Source organism: Anser cygnoides, chromosome 2, assembly GCF_040182565.1.
Source record: "Anser cygnoides isolate HZ-2024a breed goose chromosome 2, Taihu_goose_T2T_genome, whole genome shotgun sequence".
NCBI classification, from domain to species: Eukaryota; Metazoa; Chordata; class Aves; order Anseriformes; family Anatidae; genus Anser; species Anser cygnoides.
Genome location: NC_089874.1, coordinates 151,192,723 through 151,212,970, shown reverse-complemented (window position 1 = coordinate 151,212,970; position 20,248 = coordinate 151,192,723). Strand labels below are relative to the sequence as shown.

Here is a 20,248-nt window from a genome sequence, read left to right as displayed (position 1 = left end):
ATGTACAGGTTGTGACAAGGCTGGCTGATTAATGGCCGGCTTACAGTGCTTGGTAAACTCAAAGCATTAGTAGTGAATTTTAAAATCAGAGAGATACCGTGGTTTCAAAAAAAAACTTCTCTGCACCCTGGGCTGCACATGGTGTTCCTCTGCTCCCTGGCTCCCACTTCATGCAAAATGTGTTAAGATCATCCTGGGAGAAGTAGAGGTAAAAAACTTGGGATATCGGCTCAGATTCCCACCAGTGACCATTTTGGGGTTGCAATGGGCTTGCTCTGCGAGGCAGAGGAAAGGAGCAGGGCTCCTGTCACTTCCTTGCCAGGCGATGCGGCAGGGATGGTGGAGGGGTAGGCCGAGCACCAGGCCACCCTGCCAAACGAGGTTGCTACAGAGCATATATTAACATAAAATTAAAAACCTCCCACACACATATCCTACTCTAGCAGGACGCTTTCCACAGGGAGAAGTTTCTTCTCCCGAGCTCCAGAATAACCCCATGTGCCACATTCCCATCCTTCTCCTGCTCCACTTAGGTTGGAAACACCTGGTTACCACCAGCATCCAACCACGGCAGTGGACTTAAAATGGGAGGTATTCTCATTCCTTTATTACTGACGAGATAAAGCAAGGCTGATTGGAAATTTGGCTTCATTGTTCCCAGTTAAACCTCCCATGTTCCCCCAGCACAAAGCACTGCCTTGCCATGGCCCCCAGAAGGCCCCAGTTGCCATCTCTGGTGGCCACAGGCCTGGACACCCCTCGCCGCCCGGCACGTCTCACACCCCTGGCTGCCCGCCCAGCCTGCCTATGGCCTCTGTATTTAGATATTTAGGCCACTGTGCAACAAACACAGCCACCTTTTATGCCTGTGCTCTTGCACGTGAACTTCAATAAGCAAGTTTCAGCCACCCGTCCCACGGCAAGTCACCCTACACAAGGTGGTCGCCACAGGTCACCTGAGAAACAGACTGCGGATGCTCAGATCTACACACTACGTCTCAAAACATGAAATGGTGGCTTGGAAGTACCTGGTATCGAGCAAGTTAAGTAACTTTGCCTTGCTATTAGTCTCCTTTGTGACACTTTGTGATGATTTCCTAATAACTGTGGAGCGGCAGTGACATTGACCAGAGCAAGTCACCAGAGCAACCTCTGCTGTGCCAATGCAAACTGTACAGTTTCGATTTAACTCAGGCTTTGACTTATTTGTATTTTTATGCTAGCATTTTCCAGATTAACAGTGGAGTCTACGCAAAAGCCTCAGTCAGTGTCTCCACTGCCTTGATCCCAACTCAGCCGCAAGCTTTCACATGTCCCATTGAAAGGACCAGGACCTTACTTGAGCCCAGAAATACCTTTATTTAGAGCTCACCTCTACAAAGAATTCTGTAATGCTCTGCTCATAGATGAACAGCAAACATTTTATTCCTGATGGAAGATGTATTTAAAATATTTTTCTATTGTACTCAGAGGGGTTTCACATTTTTTCACATGTGACAAAGTAGACATGGGTTGCAAGAAGCTACAAATCATGTCTACACAGCACTACCCAACCTAGAGCATCCTGGACCAAATCTGACTGCTGGAATCAAGATGTTCAAATCACCTCTGGTGCTAAAATAAAGGCAGAATTCATTTCTGGAAGACTGAGGTCTCTCCTTGTTTTGCAGTAGAGTCGAACTAGAAATCTGTCCAGTTTCTAGTCCACACCTCAAGCTGCCTTGTCAGGTTGTATGATCTGTAAGCAGCAGCCAAGGTAGGGTTTTATTGTCAGGGAACATAAACAAATAGCAGGCAGTGCTGCCGATCTATCTCAGCTCGGTGCATATAATTTTAATTAAAGCATTTATGTAAATACAGATGCAAATTAGGCTTGGTATAGCATCTGGCAAATTGCTATCAGAGGCCTGAGGCTAGTGGCAAATTATCAGCATGAACCTCCACGAAGCAAAGGTACCAGATCCAGTCTTGGTCCAGGCACTGTATATTTTATTTGGCTTACACTGGCAGTAAAACTCCACATTGGTACATACATAAGAAGCTAAATAGTCTTCCGTTTGAAAAAGAACTCTTAGGAGGTAAACCAACATCATTAAAATCTGTCCTTTAGACAGCCTATGTCTAGCAAGAAAAAAAACACAACACTTTTGCATTTCTGCAACACCTATCAAAGGAACTCAAAGCGTCTCTGAAATGTTAATTAATCCACACTCTCCCCAAAGGAGATCTATTTTAAAGATTGTTATATGCAGTCTGCATTATTCTCTCATTTGCCAAAGGCTCACAAGAGGGAAAGCCACAGAGATCGAATCTGGACCTGGGAGCCTTGATTGCCTGCTCCTCCACGTCCTGATCACAAGACCTCCCTCCCCAAAAATCACAAGAACTCACTCACACCACAGAGGTGCGAACCTCTTTGGCCTAGATATCACTGCCTCAAAGTAGTGTTAACTTCAAAACCTTGTTAAAAGTACACGAAGGCGATTACATGACAAGAAAAATAAGGGAAAACAAATCCCAAGGGGAGATTTTTTTATTTTTTATTTTGAAAATTGAAGGAATCTTTAGATCATGCTGAAAGGATTTTATCTTTGGAAAATGAAAAGGTACAGCCAAGATAATGTTCACAGCATTACCTGCATCAACTCTGGCTGATTATTGCTCCCCTCAAGGTGCACTTCCATCTTCACAACCTTGTAAGTAGAGATCAATTCCCCTTCTTTCAGAACCTGCATTAAGACCAATGCTTGGAAAGAGGCAATAGCTCCTAAGGCTTAAGTGCACACTTAACTTGATCAACATCAATGATGCTTAAGCACACGCTTAACATTTTCCTTGCAATACCCTTGCAAATTTTCCAGGGTATGAATTTTCCAACAGTACTGAACGAAGTGAAATCACATTTCCAATTTATTCGGAATGGATACAGATGTATACTGGAAACAATTCTTAATACTTGTGGCAAAGAATAGGGCAAGAAAACACAGTAAGTTTTGTAGTCATGTGGATACACTCATGATGTGATAAAACGTGACGCATACATGACATATCATTACTATGACAACATTGTTTGGAATGCATTTGCAACCAGCATTTTGTAAGCATATGGTCATATATTGGCCCTTTCCTGTGCTCAAAATAAAAAACTAGAGGGAGGGTCAGGAGCTAAAAACATCAAGCCACACGCTGGCCTGTTTGCATTCCTTTGCCCTGATATCAGTTATAATAACTGCATATTCATTTAAATGCTTTGCTCATTGACTTATTTGTCTTTAGTGTTTAGCCTCAAGGAAAAATAAAAAATAATCAATAAACAGGTAAAAATAGTGAGTGTTGTTTTTGAGTGCTGAGGTGCCTGTATGCATCCCTACAGTAACAGTGAGTTCCGGGTGGAAGAGGGAAATGAGAAGTGATTAAGGATATTACAGTGAGATCCTGTGCCCTGTGATCTGTTGGGATGGGCTAAACACGAGCACTTAGTGCCCCAGGAAGCCAAGCATCCCTCCTTTCCACAGCTGCAAACAGCACCAGCATATACATGTGGGAAACTCGCTGGAGAGCAATCACATTTCAGTGTTTCAGACCCAGCTCCTCCGTAGCGCCTTTGCATTTTGACTGCATTTGCTGTAGCAAAATCATTTTTGGGTCTACTTTGCAGAAAGAAAAAATGCTGATTTTCACTGGATCAGGGAAAAGACAACGAAAGATGACACAGTTCCCATTCTTACTCTGGGAGAAAAACAAGCCACAGTCGCAGCCTTGCCACATATTTGTTTCAAGTCAGAACCCACGTTCCCCATGGAGACCAAGTTGGGGATCTTAATGTTTCCTTGTTGATAATCCCATCTCAATACACCGTTATCTGATCTGAAATTTAGCCGGGTAATGCCAGCAGACTGAGTTATTGCACTAGCTTTGCCAAAGGTAACAGGTAAATTAAAAACCACAAACAAACATCAATAAGAGGTTTGCAAGTCTGCTGAGGCCTTTGCCATCCGTCGCACTCAATTGGCACATCCTCAGGGACCTGTTTGGAAATCAGAGCCTCCAATATTGTACTGAGAAACCGAGCTATTTGCACAGTAACTCGCAATGTGGGGACATGGGTACACTGAAGGAAAAGGACAGGCAGGAGGGTAATGCCCTAGTGAGGGCCATGGGAAGAGAGATTTTAATTCCCCATGGAAAAATGTACATATCATTTTTATTCCTCGCTGCTTCTGCACGTAATTCTTCTAAGAAAACTTTTCTGCATCACAAACACATGGATGGAAAATATGCTAACAGCTATCAGGAGCTTTTTTTTTGAAAACAAACAAACCAAAAAACCCAACCCAACCCAAAAAAACTACAACACTTTTTTATTTTTTTTAAAAAAGAGATGGGGTTAAAAAACTTGAGGAACTGCTTTTTTCTCTGGTTCCCTAATGACGCTGAGAATGACCTTGATTTTTTTTTTTTCCTCAAGCAAAGAAATGTGTAACTCTAAAATGCTGGGGGGAAGAAAGGCACAGTACTTCACCAAAGGACCTGCAGTAGCAGTGTAACAACATCAGCTCTTGAAGGAAGCCAAAGACTAAAACTCTGTGGAAAGATGGAGTAGGTGATAAAAATTCAAAGGAGTTATCTGTTCTCCAGGATTCAGGGGGTAAAGCTGTGCTGGGAAGAGGGAAGGGAGATGCTCTGTCCAAGAGGTAAACTGGTGCTTTGTTTCCTCCGTCTGCATATTTTTCCACTTTTTATTTTTGGATCTTGCAACCTTATACAGTATTAAGTTGTGCGCAGCCAGAATAACAGCTGCTGTGCCCTGCCCCAGCGAGCGGAGGGACACCAAAACCAGCCACCCAAAGACAGCCGACAGCAGAGGACCTGCGACATTAAGATGTGCCTTTCACCTCCGATACTGAGGAGGATGTGAAAACATCCCTTTAAAAATTTTGTAGGAACCAAGACCCCCCACGACACCAGAAGCTCTTCAGCAACAGACGAATGCCCACATAGTGCTGTCAAAACGTTATGCAGTAGATCGAGCCATTGCAACGAGCCCACCTTCCACAACAGCGCAGCAAAACCAGCCAAAAAAAGGGCCGAGGAAGGGTGGTTTTTCCCAGCGCAAGCAAGCCTTGCCTTGGGGCTGTGCCAGCATGGCTGTGTCACTCAGGAATCACACCTCTTCACGCTTTTGGCCAGTACAGCTTTGCTGGCAGAAGTCTGCGCTGTAGGCATGCCTTAACCCCAAGCTATTTTCAGAAGACAGCGAGATGCGATCTAACTCTGCAGCGCGCATTACAACCTGTGTTCTACAAAACATAAAGTTCAGCCCTCGTGCCTTTCCCCGCTGAGCCCCTCCGTTCACGGGAGCGACTGTCAGTCGCTGTAAAGCAAGCGTTGAGATGCTGATGCGGTGAAATACAAGGTTTTATTAAAAAGCCAAACAGGAGAGTTTTCACTGATCTGTGAACTCCAGATTAGCACTGTTTCAGGAAAGGATTTGGCATGCAGGATGAAGCTGTAACGCTCACTGTTACAGACAGAAACTAACACATCTCAACGAACGATTAAAATCCTACAGGACAGCTTCATCCCAGACTTAACCAGGACCCACTGTATTTAAGCCAGCTGACCAGCTCTTCCATTTCCACCCATAAGCCTGCAGCTATGAGGCTGATTTTATCCTTTCCTCCTCTTAATTTAGGCTTTGATGACGTTTTCCTGAGTAAGACTTTACTGTGCCCCAAAGTGGCTGCTGGTTGGAGTACCCATCGACCTGAATGTACATCAGGTTTCATAACAATTTAAGGTAACACTTCAAAACCTGGGTACCCACCCGGGGACACAAGGCAAATATGGATCTAGCTAACAAACGAGGTCTTTTTTTGTAAAAAATGCTGGAGAACCACAGGTCCCAGTGACCTACTGGCACCCCAGTGATCACTTCGATGCTACGACATTTTAAAGGCTAGACTTCAGACACCACTGTTTGAAAATGCGAGCAGTGGTTTTCATCTTGACAGAGCATGACAGGAACACAGTGGCAAAATAAAAAAAGGAAGATGAATGATGAGTTTCAGCTTCCTCCAAAGTGTGGTCCAGTCCTCAGCCTGAAGGCGCTGAAATCAGGAATCTGCCTGAGAGTGCAAACAGACACACGTTTCCCTTGAAGTGTCACCCGCAGCTCAGCAGCGTGCAGGAGACACTTCTGGAGTTTTTCTGGCTGCTGGCGGCTCTCTATGTTCAAGTTATGACACCAAGATCCCAAAGCTGACACTCGGAGACGCTTCCCTCTTCCGCTTATTTCACAGGACGCCGTAAGCTTCTGCTTATTGGACATGCTGATCATCACCGCGCTTTCTCACGTCATCGATACCTGACCGCTGATGCTTCTGGCAGGGACAGGACACAGCGCTTTGAATTACGTTGGTCCTCCCTCTGCTCAGGAACAGAGATGTTGCAACATCCTTCACCTGTGATTCAACGCGAAACTGAGAGAGGAGCAGGGTCTGTTTTGGGATAATTCCTCCTAACCACCAAGGAAGAAGGAAGGAAAGGGCTCCCAAAACTTAGGAGATTTATGCCCTTGGGTGGGATGACAGGGGAGATGTTCCAGAAGGAAAAGAGCAGCTGTACAGACAGAGGGGTAATGGCACTACGGGTAACTGAAAAAATTGACCAGGATCTGCTCTGCAGCCTCCACTGCAGCTGCCCCTGGAAGAACTGCACCAGCAAAAGGGCAGAGACCCAGTTTTTGCATCTATCCATTTTCCAGCTTGTGAAGGAATTGCTTCAATGAGTGACAAGAGTCACTCAAAATCTGGATGCTAGCTGCAGAGTCCCACGAGTCTTCCCAAGAGACAGCTATGCTGGTTTTGAGGTCAAAACCAAGCTGCATTCAGCACGCTGCTGGCATGTTCCCGGAGTCTGATGCGACAATGGGGTCCCACCAGGGCCTGCTGCAGTCATACGGGGCACGGCACGACCACGTGCTACCACGAGCTTCTAGTTACCACCAGGCTACCTAAGCAGGCTCTTCACCTTGTCCTAGCAGTACAAATTAAGGTGTTAAGCTAAACCCTTGAAGACGACGCTGGTGAAGGACAGGACTTTGAAATTCCATCCCGGATCCATTTTAACTTTGGTCCATCAGCTGTAAGTAATGGTTCCAGGAAAAGAACCAAGCATCCCTTGTCCTTTCATATGACGTGGGATAAAATAGTCACACTCTGTAAGAACTAGCAACAAGAAAGTTCTACCATGGAGTACTCCTGATACGGATCTGCCTTGCTGCCTGGCTCCACACCAGTGCTATCTGTAAGTCCAGAAGCTGGAAGAGCACTAAAAGCTGGTCATTCCTGACATACTCTCCATCTTCCAAACACACCGGAGCCTTTTTACTCTAAGGGGCAGCTGCACGTGGAAAAGACATTAAAATGACACGCTTCTTGGTACTGGTGGGAGCTAAAACAACTGGCACCTTCCCAGGGAAAGCACTACTCGGTGCTTATCTCTATGATCACGTAGGAGCTCTGTTTGGTATGGGACAGGAATGACATGTAGCCATGGCTTCAGATGAGGCTTGGTGATCCTTGTGAGGTTCCTGGTTTTGTTTCACCTCCCGTTTGTTTAGGGACAAACTCTTCCCTAGCCTGAATTCTCCCTCTTTCACACTAACCAGACTTCAATTAAAAATACCATTACAGTTTGCAGAAACATTTCCATCCTCTGCTGGCTTCCCGTTGCTTGGTTCCAGACAAATTGTTCAATTTCTGCACCTCAGTTTCCCCATCCATTAAGCAAGGGTAATGTAACCTCCCCTGGATGTAGCTTTTACACCTTGGGGCTTGTCAAGCCCTGTGCAAAGTAAACACCACAGGACTGACCGATCACAAGTAAAGCAGCCAAGACCCTGCTAAGGAGGCAGAAGACCAGACACAAGAGTAGGTCAGCCTGGATATGAAGCTGCCTGGAGTAATGGAGCACCAAGGGACCAGCTGAAACAGCGATACTTCAGCGAGCGCCTGCTATGGGTCTGTCCTACCCCTGCAGCCAGACACACAGTGCAAGCCAAAAAAAAAAAAAAGAAAAAGAAAAAAAAAAAGAGAGAGAGAACCTGCCAGCTTCTTCATATTCATGAGCTCTTTAATAATGCTCAACAAAACTTGGAGGCATGTTCTCTGCTGTTGCTCTTGCCCTTCTGCATAGTGAGCAAGTCATAAATATTTCAGGGGAAGAGTCCAGAAAATTTGTGAGATTGGTCCTAGCCTTTTACAGCATTAATGAGCGGGTCATTAATAGTTAATGAAACAGCTGCTGGTGATCTCAGAAGCAAAGGCAAGATGAGAACAGAAGTGTTTGCCCATTCACTACAGTGTGATAATGCAAAGGAACGGCTTGATCCTTTCACCAGATCCTTCCCGTCAGGACAGGACCCTGGGGCTGGTCACAGACCTCCAGGAGAACTGCACCCAGCCTGTCTGCGTGTGGTGGCAGCCAGGGGACGGCTCCCTTGTGCTGGACCCAGCAGTGGTGGGTCCCAGGGACGGAGACTGCTGCAAAAAGTCTGCACGGACTGTCCCGATGCTCCAGGCACATCTGCTGGGAGGAGAAAAACTCAGGACTATGTCCAACTGAAACACTGTCCCGAACGCATGTCCAGGTAGGAACATGCAATGCGTGTGTGCAAGTATGTGTGTGCCCTGCAGAGGGATGTATGTAAAAATGTCACTAAAAAGAGCAGAGGTCTGGGGCTTTCAAAGGCTTCAGCTACGTGTTCAAAGCTGTGCCTTGAAAGCCAAATTCACAACACAACTAGGCAGCTGACTTCAAAGAACGGCTCCTATGATTTCAGCCTTGCATACAGCGAGGACTTCGGTGGAAAGGTATTTTTGCTTTGCTTACTCTTTCATGCCTGTGAGTTGACATCGCCTTGCCTGCACGTTCCCAGCCGGGAACGCAGTGAGCGTCTCTCAGCCGTCCCTGTTTGCTAACTCCACGTACAGAGAGCTTCACCCAGCGAAGCCTGGAGCAGCTCCGGCCTTACAGCCAGGGAAAGCAGACAGGGTGAGGAGGACGGGTCCCCACGAGCAGTGCCGTTCAGGGAAGGGGACGCAGGTCCTGAGTCCAATCTCTAGAGTCAAATCCATCGGAAAGCAGCCTACGTCAATCCTGCCGCTCCCCAGTCAGTCTCCTGGATTTCAGCTCACATCAGAACTGGCTTGGCGCAGATGAAGCTCTTCCTGCTAAACAAATGATAAGGGTCTGCAAAAAAACCACAAGCGTCTGTAGCGCAGAGACTCCCTGAAGACCCCTAGGTGGATAAGGACAGCACAGACCCATCTCCTTACCGAGCAAGCCCACAAACTGTGCGGTTTGCAAGGTCTCGACTTCACATGAATGCCTCAGAACAGAGCACAAAAGTTTGCATGTCATCTGTTTAGGCTGTACCACTCACAACTGGCAGTCAGAAGCCTTGAATTTATTAGGAAGAAGACAAGGAAAAGGAAAGCTTAATTTCAAAGCTGTAGTCTTAATCCTACCCTCCAGAACAGAGCTGCAAAGCAGTGCTGAAGTCAAACACGGCTGCAGCATTGGGCCCCTTCGTCAAACCATTACCTACAATTTGCCTAATCTATCTGCTGGTACCTGCTGAACAGACAAAAGGCTTCTCTATCCTCTAACACCCTGCTTTCTCCTAAAGCCTGTGCTTCTGGACAAGCACCTCCTGGAATGATGCCTTCTAGTTTTTAAGAAAACTGGTCCTTGGCTTCGCTTGCCTTCAAACAAGACTCTGCCTGCCTAATTCCAATGCAGATCAAGGGTGGCCTTAACAGAGCCTCACTGTATGAAGACCTGTAAAATAAGAGTTCATTAAATTCAATTTGAAGCAATTATTTTATTCTGTAATTTGATTAAAAACTATCATTTGCCAAACACGCCTCAAAAAAAAAAAAACACAACCTACTTGGACTTAATAAAAAAGTACATAATTAGCAAAGAACGTTCAGTGCTTCCTTTTAAAACACATAGCATGTAACATTCCTTCCTGCTTTAACTGGGGAGCATCTGAAAGCTGTTATAAACCTTGATTTAATGACTTTAACACCTTGAACTATTTAAATCATGTTAAGGATGAAACTTCATGAACGGAGAATCCTGCCAAACCCAGCTGTGCATTGGGCTTTTCCTCATCTGGCATGAACCAGATGTTTTAGATAATTTAAGAACGGATACTTTAAAATCACTGACTAACCAAAAAAGGTTAATGACTGAAAAAAATACCCAACTGCAAATGTTTCTTAACCGGGTTTCTACCACAACCGTCTCACTGCTTCATGAAAAACAAAACCAAAAAACAAGATTTGTGATATTTTTCTTCCTCTGCTAGCTACTCTAAAAATTTCAATACTGTGTTAAAATTTGCTGATTCCAAGTTTTTGAGTGCTTTTCAACCGATTTTAAAGCACAGCAGAGGCACAAGGACCATCCCACTGCCAGCCAAAAATTCACCAAGTTGCAACCCAACCCAACCCAAGCCAAGGGGCCACGGCAGAAGGCGACCAATGTTTCAAGATGAGTATCTGTGGGTTGTAAAAAAACATAATAAACTGTGGCAAATCACAGGTCTTTCCTCCGTCCTGCAGACCTTGTGAAAGGGAGGTGAGGAAGGGTCCTCCAGTGGGGCTGAACCAGCACGAGGCGATGGGGAAGGACGCAACGGGTCCAAGGCAGCAGACTTCAGTACATGATCCAGCTGTGACCCCAGAAAATGGACAGACAGGAGACTCAGGTATGAATTCAATAATCAACACACTCGTCTCCTGTGCAAATACACCCTTCTCACAATGCAGCAAAGTGCACCTTGCACTGCTGCACACAAAACATACAGAACAAGTTAGAGAGGTGGCAGAGATGGATGCTAACTCCCATCCCCAAGCTGCTGCCCTATACCTTCTGTAAGCAAAGCAGACCACAAACAGCCCCCAAAGCTTGGCCAGCAAGTACCACACACTATTTACCACATCACAACCAATCTCTGGAGGCAGCAGCGCTAGCACTAAACACCCAATATCCTCCTTGCAGTGCAGCTCGCACACTTTCCAGGGGGTGCTTCGCATTCAATAGCACATCACCGAGCAGGTCCCTCGCTCCACCGTGCGCCACAAAAGCTTTTTCCCTGCCATGGTTTCCCCAGCACAGAAGTAGAAAGCTACTGAACAGACTGCTTATTTAAAGACAGGCACTGAATGATGCTGTGCCACCGTGAAATGTGGCCTTTTTTTGGTAGGTGGAATTATAAAGAGCCCCAGGCCGCACCCCACCGTGAATTTTCAAAAGAACTTGGCTCATATTTACTATGGAAAAAATCAGCTCGGGCCAGCCGGCAGCTCACAGCTTGCTGCTCCCCGAAGCACAGCCTGGGACGTAGGGGACGAGGGCAGTGAGCACCCTGCCCAGACAGCACCCTGTGCCCAAAGGGATGTGCTGCCCTGCTATGGGAACGGGGAAAGGAAAGGAGGGGAAGGAAGAGGATACTGAAAATAAATAAAAAAAAAAAGAGCAAAACATGATCCGAACAACATACTTCCTCCTAAACTGCGGAGGGGATGAAAGCAGAGGTTTGTGACTTTATTATTATTATTATTATTATTTTCCCAACAAGCATGTATATGTGCATCCCCTGGAGATTTTGCAGCAAGGTGCATTTGGCTCTGCTGGGAGCTGGAGCTGCTGGCCCTGCTGAAAGCTCCCATTCTTAAAGCACTTGCAGGTGCCTTACGGGGAGAACAGGAACTTCCACTTGCAAAGGAGCTAGAGTGGAGCAAAAAAGAAATGAGTTCAGATTTCAAGAGATTACCTTTAAATCCACCACCTCGGCACTCTGATCTTCTACTAAGTGAGAAGAGATGGGGCTGGAGAGCTAAGACCATCTCTATGGTCTAAAAACATCTAAAAACATTTAGGCTTGAACGCAAAACGCTTCAGAAAGCTAACATTTTTTTCCTGTATCTGATTAACCGCAGATTTTGAAACTTGTGTTTGCCTCGAGGAACGCTTCCCAAACCACCTCTATCCCCCTGCCATAACCACGGGGCGCACAGACGGGACTCCGGCACATCCGCAGAGGAGAGGAGCCCTGCATAAACCGAGTTTGAGCGACGGCAAAACTTGAGGACGCTAACTCCAGACAAAAAGAAGATGCCAAGTAAGGGTAGCTGAAGAAAACAGCTCCCTCCTAACTAACACATTGCTCTTCCTTGTCACTCTAATTGCTTTAAAACACATGCAGAGCTTATTCCTTCCTTAGGCCAGAAGATCCCGGACAGGCAGAGGGAAGAAGAGGCTCCCTAAGGAAGCAGTTTCCTCTGAAACTACCCACAGATCATGATTTGCTCATCACCAGCTCTGCACCTGGAAGCCTCCTTGCAAAATCCTGCAGGCCCACAGCACCAGCCCCGCACGGCTGTGCTGCATCTCCCATGCAGCATCCCCAGACGCTGTCTCTGACTTGGAAACCCCACATGATGCTTTTTCAGCACTTTATCACCACTGACTTCTCAAAGAAAATTAAATTTAACCCTCAGAACAGTAGCAGAGTGGAGCTGGTGCCTTCCTGACAAGATGCTGGTACCTGAGCCCAGGTTGGAAAGATCAGGAACTTTACTCAAAGCTCATGTAAAAGGGTTTCTGGCTCTCATAGCCTTGAAAAAGGCTACGCTGTCCCGGGAGATAAGGAAGAGATCCCTAAAATCTGTAACTGTGAGGCCACAACTCCTCCCAACATCTAGCAGTGCCACATGACAGTAATGACAAGTGGCATCGTCAACGTGTCAGGCTGCAGGAGATGCCCCAGGAATGCCTGATGGGGACAAGGGAACAGATGCGGGATAAAGGACCGCCTAACCACCTTGGGCTGATCTTCCATGGATTTCAAGGAAACTATAACAACGCATGGAAGGCGACAAGCACTGAAGCCTGCAACGGCAGCGTGCTCCGAGCATATCATTTAAATAAATCACTTTCTGGAGAGACAAAAGACAAGGAAAAACTCCCTGCAGTGCCTGACAGTTCGTGCTGGAGAGGATGCTGGAAAAAAAAAACCACAAAAACACACACAAAAAAACAAACCACAACAAAACATATTTGCTTTAGAGGTGGGAGGCAGAAAGAGGGGTGGGGAAGGCATCTTGTCAAAAACACTTCAGGCCAGAACCATCAGGACTCTCCTTTATTTCTTGTGAGAGTGAATCAGCAGCGCTCCTGAGCATGGCAGCAAACCTGGGAGATGCCAGTGCTGTCTGCTTCGACCTGGCATCCCCCAGCCAAGTGCCCAAAACCCTGCAGCATCCGAAACAAAGCAAACTTATGACCTCAAATTAAAACAAAACAAAACCCAACCAAACAACAACAACAAAAATCCAAGTATTTTCCCACTTCTGCTGTCTGAATGAAGTGTAACATAAAGTAACTGAAATTAATAAGCATGAATTTAGGTTGAGAGATACAAAAAAAAGACCTCCAAAGCTTGGAGAGTGAGAAAAGGGAACACGTAGATTGAAGGCAAAGAGACGGGGCACAGACTTCTTAGGAAATACTAGGATTTTACTGAACTCCTCTGATGGTGCCTTTAGCAGCCGCTCAGAGCCTGCTTCTTTGGAGTGCTATTTAAAAACAAAAACCACAAGATGATTCCATGTAAAAAGAAAGGAATCACATTTTTTTCCCCTATAAAGCTCTGCTGTAGGAGATACACATCAGGTTTCTGACTTCTTCCTCTACTCACCAGGCTGTACAAGAGGTTAAATAATTCTGAACTTGAGGCTTCCTCAGTTACGGTCATTGACTCAAAACAGGCAAGAAAATCTCTTTCCATTTAGCTTTTTTTTTTTTTTTTTGGATCCAGCAAGTCAAATATGCAGTTTTAGCACTTAATAGAAAATTGTGGGAACAATAGACAATTAACAACAACAAAAGAGATGCCAAAATCCACAGGTAACTTGAGGTTGCAAGTTTAAAAAGCACTTAGTAACTAAGAGGGGAAATAAGGTCAGGACAGGAAGACTGGGAGAAAAATAGGCAAGGAAAACTAAGCCTTCAGGCCCATGATGGCCTAACCTGGGCACAGAAGCCAGGGGGAGAAGCTCCCAACCCACCCCTCCCACTGTTGACATGAAGTTAATTGTCCTCGCTGTTGGTGCCAGCTGGGACCATGCCATAAATCACATCACTGAAATGCTGTACTTTATATATATATATACACATACCACTTAAGAAGCTTCCTACAGTGCCACAGACATTTGCCACAATGCTGAATCAGCCCAGGGCAGCACATGTCCCACCAGCAGAAATGCTTGTATCAAAAGCAAAAGGGCATCTTGTGCTTACGCAGCTTGTCCAGCTCCCTGCCCAGCTTTGGGAGGATAAACCCGTGATGAGTAAACTCGAGGAGCAAATTCTTGGCATGGCTGTAGGATGCTTACCCCACCAAAGTGCTCATGCCCACCTAGGCCCTGGGTGCCCTGCTTAAAGAGGTTATAAGCAACCTGAGGAGGAGACCTACATCAATTCAGAGCTTGTCAGTGGTGTGGATGGCAACCACGTCCCTGCTCAACAGTGCTGACCACAGCTTTTTAACCCATGGTTTATGGACTTGTGCAATTGACACCTGAAATGTCTGCAGAAGTTAACTCCAAGGGCAAGCTGATGGTCAACAGGCTCGGCTTTGCTAGATCATGTCCCTGCTGGGAAGCCTGCCCAGGGGTCACAGAGAAGAAAAGATGTAAGCAGGAGGTGGAGCTGTGACGAGGAGGATCAGTACCGGCATGACACCAAATTCCTTGCACAGGCCTTGCTTCCACCACGCTGGCACGGGCCGTGGCTCCTTGCAGAAAGTTGTCACAACTCACTGAAATCTCCCCACACCCACTAGGTTAAATCCCCAGGAGGACTTCCTACAGGTCCCCTCCTGTTCACCGACCCTAAACCAACAACAGAGGATCTTTCACACACCTCACGCGGACACCCTACGTGCTCCAGGACCAGGCCTCCCAGCTGCACCAACACGCTCACGGTACTGGCTGGCTTACATGAAACAGCAACTCCTGCAGTCAGAGACCTCGGTTTTCGTTTCAGAGCCATTTGGGGGGCTCACAGTTACAGAGAACAGCCTACACAAACAAACTACAACAACAACCCCCCCCCCCCCAACCTTACGATCTGTAAAGCCATGGTGGTTTTGGGAGGGAGGGCTGGGATGGTGATTTCTGAACTGCCTTAGGACAGCAATGCTGGAATTGAACTCTCTTGGATTAATCTTTCAAGGGCCCTGTTCACATCGTTCCCACCTCGGGGCACCACACTAACAGATACTACCGCGTATTAAAAAGTATTTGCAATGTTCTGGAAATGGTCAGCTCTTCTAGCTTTTACCTAAGAACCCCCAAATTATCGCTTACTTCCAACATCACCCTACAAGGACATCTACCGAACTCTAGTCCTATGAATTTTCACACGGGAGATAAAATAAACTAACACCGCACACATTTGTTCCAGCTGGCATGACACACACAAACACACCTTGACAGAATCCCAGGAATTATTTAATGGATTTAAGTTAATGCCTTTAATGCTTGATTTCATTACTTGGAATACCAACAGGGAGCTGTGCCATGTTACAACCCCTGGTTTGCAGTAACTGTTAGGTAAAGAGCACACTAGCTGGATCATGGTTATGCTTGAAAGGAAGTTAAAACTCAAATTACACTGTCCACATAAAAAGGAAATGCAGCTTTGCTGCCGCTGACAGCCATGCTACAGTCTCAGGGAAGTCAGTGGAGACCACGTCCATTTCTCAACAAATTATAATCAAAACACTACTTTTATTTATTCTCAGTGGACGCTTTTGTTCCTTAAGATGAGCGGACACACAGAAAAAATAACTCAGATATGGGTCAAAACGTCCCAGCCGCGAGAGACTCCAAGTGATATCCCTGAGGATCACCCTAGTTAGAGCGGAGCTAAAAGGGATAAAACCGGAGGATGTCGCACATGCAAGCACAGTGATGTCATGCCTGGCATTAAAAGCCTCATTTTGTATGAGGACGAGCAAAACCTGCTGTATTCCAGTCTGCTGCAGTTTGAAACTGGTTTGAAAAAGTAAAAAGAAGCGAGTACCTTTGCTATATTTAACGCTAGTTTTCTCCTTTGGGGCTTTTATTAAAACACCATAAAATCCACCTCCCTGACAAAAAGAATCAAAACGCGACACTGCCAGCTTGGGATGTCTCCTGCCATGAATTATGGGTTTTACAGCCCTGGAAATCGTGGATTGTCCCTGGGGTGGAAAGAAAAGAAAACCGTGGTACTTGCAGGGAAAGCAGCCGAGGGAGCGCCCTCCTCCCAGACACCTACAGCAGAGGTGTGCTGCAGGACGAAACTCTGACGGGAGAACTTCTGTGGTGGCCAGGCAGGAAAAACGTCATTTTATGAAGGCTAGTAATCGCATGGACTTTGGGCTGATCGCTTTGAGCTACGTACATCTGTGAGCGCTTTCCGGGACCGAGTTCATCACAGGTACAAGAAGCAAGGACAAACAGAGGAGAGCTCATGGCCATTCGTTTCTGCACGTGCACTGTGGCAGCTTGAGAGGGGATAAACACGTAAGCGGCTGCTGAAGAAAAACAAGGACTGGCCAACAACTTTAAAAATGCATGGGCTTTTTTTAGCCTTTATACCCTCCCAACCTGCTGGCCAGTAGCTGGCTTTCACCGACCCGGAGATCAATTTGCAATTCTGTGTTTCAAAGGGTTGCTGCATCCATCCTACAGGCTGAAGCCACATCTACATCAGAAAGGCTTCACCGGGACAGGAATATATTACACAGGCAAAGCACTTCTGTCACAGATACCTCTCAAACAACAAAATCACTCCTCTCCCGGTCTCCTAACACCACCACACCACGCATCCAGCCGGGCTCTGGGAGCTCCCAGCAAGGCTACATGCATGAGGTTTCTGCTGGAGATGTCCGAGCCTGCTCCTCGCACCTATAAAACTGCCCCGGCTCCAGCCAGGGGACGAACCGGCCCGAAGTTTAATCCCTAGTTTTAAAATAATCACAGCTCTTTGCAGGTGAAGTGGATGAAGCGGAGAGCAGCAATGATTTACAATCATTTCATGAAAATAATATCGTAGAGGCATTTGACGTGTTAGTTTTCAGCTCCAAGTTGGAAAGAGAGTTTGCTGGAGTTCCTGTCATTTCTCCTCTACAGGATATGCTAAAACTTCCCGAACTGGGATGCTGGCACCTGCATTACCTGAATTGAGGCGGGACACAACAAACACATAGGAGGTACTGGCTCTGCCTCGCTGACATCCTCGTGCTGTGCCCCCAGCTTTGCTGTGGGCAGAGGTGCAGCCCCGCAGGGCTCTGTGTGTGCCCCCAGCATCACCCACTGCTCCAGCACCACTGGCAGGAGCTGCCGGAGCCTCGTCACCCAGCAAGTCCCCCCCCTCTTTCCTCCAGCCCTGCTTCTCCGGATGCTTTTTCCCCTCCTGCTCTCCACTTTCCAATCCCCCAACAAACTTTTGCTGGGTTCCCTCTGTACGCCAGGGCCCCGGTGAGCTCCTGGGGTTTAAAAGGAGCTCCTGCCCTCAGGGTGGGGATGCTCCACCGGGGAGGTGCCTGGGGAGCCCAAGGAGGGGGGGACGAGGGTGATGCCCCCCAGCAGGAGGGGGCAGAGGGACCCCCAGAGCCAGGCAGGTGGAGCTCCTCAGCACGTCCCAGCTTCGCTTGCAAGTTTTATTCCTAGCAAAGAGGGGACAAAATCCGTGCCTTCTGCTTTCACCCTCGTCCCGGAGACGAGACAGAGGGAAGAAAAAAAAATATATATAATAAGCAGACAGTTGCGGGCAGGCTTTGGGAAGCTGCTAAAACAAAAGAGAAAGTCACCCCCTCCTGAGGAAAAAAAAAAAAAAAAAAAAAAAAAAAAAAAAGTGGACGCAATGTGCCAAAGGCCGAGTTTCCCGAAATCTCCCGATCCCGTTTTGGGAGAACTCAACGCCCCGGCGAAGCGGGGCCCTGGGCAGCGGCTGGCGCGGGGCGGGCGGCTCCGTGCCCCCGGGGGGGGGGGGGGGGGGGGGGGGCTCCGAGCCGCGGCCTGGCGGTGCCCCCTCACCGGCAAAAAGGGGACAGGGGGAAAAAAAAAAACAAACAAAACACCGCAAACAAAACCAAAACCAAATCACAACCCCCCCAAACCCACCGAATCGCAGCCGAAGAAACCCCGGCCAACTCCGGCAGCGGGGCGCGGAGCCCGGCGGCAGCCCCGGGACCCCCCGGCCCGTTGCCTGCAGCCCCCCCCCCCCCCCCGGGGCTGCTTTTTTTTTTTTTTTTTTTTTTTTTTTTCCTCTTTCTTTTCCCCCATCTCCCCACCCGGGAGCCAGCGGCTCCCGTCGCGACCCCGCGCCGCCAAAATCGCCCTGCTCGCCTCTACGTAACGCCCTGTCGAAAGCGGACGCCATATTTTGTGTTGCTGATGTCGACATAGACAAACGTAGACATGTTTTTTCCTCCCCCCCCCCCCCTCCCCGCCTTCCTCCTCCTCCTCCTCCTCCTCCTCCTTTCCCCCCTTTCACCCGAACTTGCGATCGGGAGGCACAGCGGCGAGCAGGACCGGAGGGGTGTATGGGGGGGGGGGGGGGGGGCAGGGGGAAAGAAGCCGCATTGCTAAAAAATAAAGAAGCGATCAATTAAAAGCCCACCCCCAGCACCACCCCCCTCTAGGCTCCGGCACCCCCCCCCCCCCCCAGCCCCGGGGCCGGCTCCCGGAGCAGTTTTTTTCCGGGAGCAAAAGTTGGGTGCGAGCGAGCGGGGCGGGAGCGCCCGCAAGCGCATGTGGGCAGGGAGGAGGAGGGCGGCCGAGGAGGGCTCGGGAAGGAGAGCAAAGGGGGGGGGGACGGGGACACCCCGCCCGGGAAGTTTCCTACCTGAGCCCAAGGCGGCGTCCCCGGAGCGTCTCGGGGGGAGCGGCGGGGAAAGCTCCGCGCGGCCGCGGGACCCCGCGCCCCCCGCCCGCGGCGCTCGGCCCCCCGCGGGCGGCCGCTGCGCGCACCCGCACGCACCGCCCCGGCAAGAAGGGAAAGGGAGGGAGGGGAGAGAGGAGAAGGGAGAGAGAGAGGGAGAAAAAAAAAATAGAAAAAAAAAGAAAAAAAGGGGAAAAAAAAAAAAAAAAAGCCCTCGATCGGCGGGGATCTACGCCAAAAGCCACGTGATCTCTGACGTCAGCCTGCGTATTTGCATACGGTACCACCGCCGGGGCGGCCGCCGGGGGCCCTGGGCTCGGAGCAAAGTTGGCAGCGGGGCCGTGCCCCCCCCCCTTACCGCCCCCCCCCCCCCCCGGCCCCGGCCCCGGGCCCGGCCGCGTGAATTTCCCACGCCCCCAGCGCCGCACGCGTGGGTTCCGCCGGTGGCGCCCCGCCGGGGGTGGGGGGGCTCTGCCCCACGACGGGACCCCCCCCCCTCCCCCTCGTAGCATCGCCCCGGGGGGTTAGGACCCCCCCCCCCTTTCCCTGTCCCCCCCCCTCCGTGGGGCTGGAGCGGCTGGATGGGGCCGTGCCGCCTCCCTGAGGCTGCCCCTCGGGACACCTGGGGGGGCGGGAGGCATTTCTGCGGGCTCCGCTGGGGATTGGGGGGGGGGGGGGGATTTGGGGGGGGCTGCAGGCGGTGGCCGTTTGTCGCGGGGGGGTGCTGGGTATTTCCGAGGGATGCTGCGATCCCTGCCGCGTCGCACGGAGCCTGCCCCCCCCGTTTAAAACTGTCGTTAAAACTCCTGGCGTCTCTTCCCCTTCCTACCGAAGACGCGCAGACAGCCGGGCTGTTTTCCGTTGGCTACGGTGTTTTCATGAGGAGAAATAATTCGCCGAGCCTGGCTTGCTGCCGGCTGGCAGGTCTCGCAACAAGTCCGGGCTAACGGTCCCCGTAACTTCGGGGACACGCCGGCTGCGATGCGCTCCCTCTGCCGAGGTGCCCTTAAATTCACACCTACATCACGCACCTCGACCTCCCGAGGCTCGGAAGCCGCGGGGGGGGGGGGGGGTCGGCAGCGTCCCAAAGAGGGGACAGAGCCGGGCTGGACCCCCCCCACCCCCCCCGCAGGGCTCAGCGACACCCCCGGGCACCGCGGTGTCCGCAGCCTCCGGCGGGGACGGGACCGCCCGGCATCGCTCGGAGTGCGGGGAAGGGGAGCCGGGAGTTGTC

The 20,248-nt window shown here is 49.2% G+C and overlaps 1 protein-coding gene across 3 annotated transcripts in view; it reads right to left on the bottom strand.

Annotated features, from left to right (window-relative positions):
- Nucleotides 1-19,166, bottom strand: part of ZHX2 (zinc fingers and homeoboxes 2) — a 69,124-nt gene extending 49,958 nt beyond the window's left edge. For all 3 annotated transcript variants that reach the window (XM_066990706.1, XM_066990708.1, XM_066990705.1), the window contains exon 1: nt 18,979-19,166. The gene's annotated coding sequence lies outside the window, so the exon portion shown is untranslated. The remainder of the gene's footprint in view (nt 1-18,978) is intronic.
- Nucleotides 19,167-20,248: the final 1,082 nt, after the last annotated feature.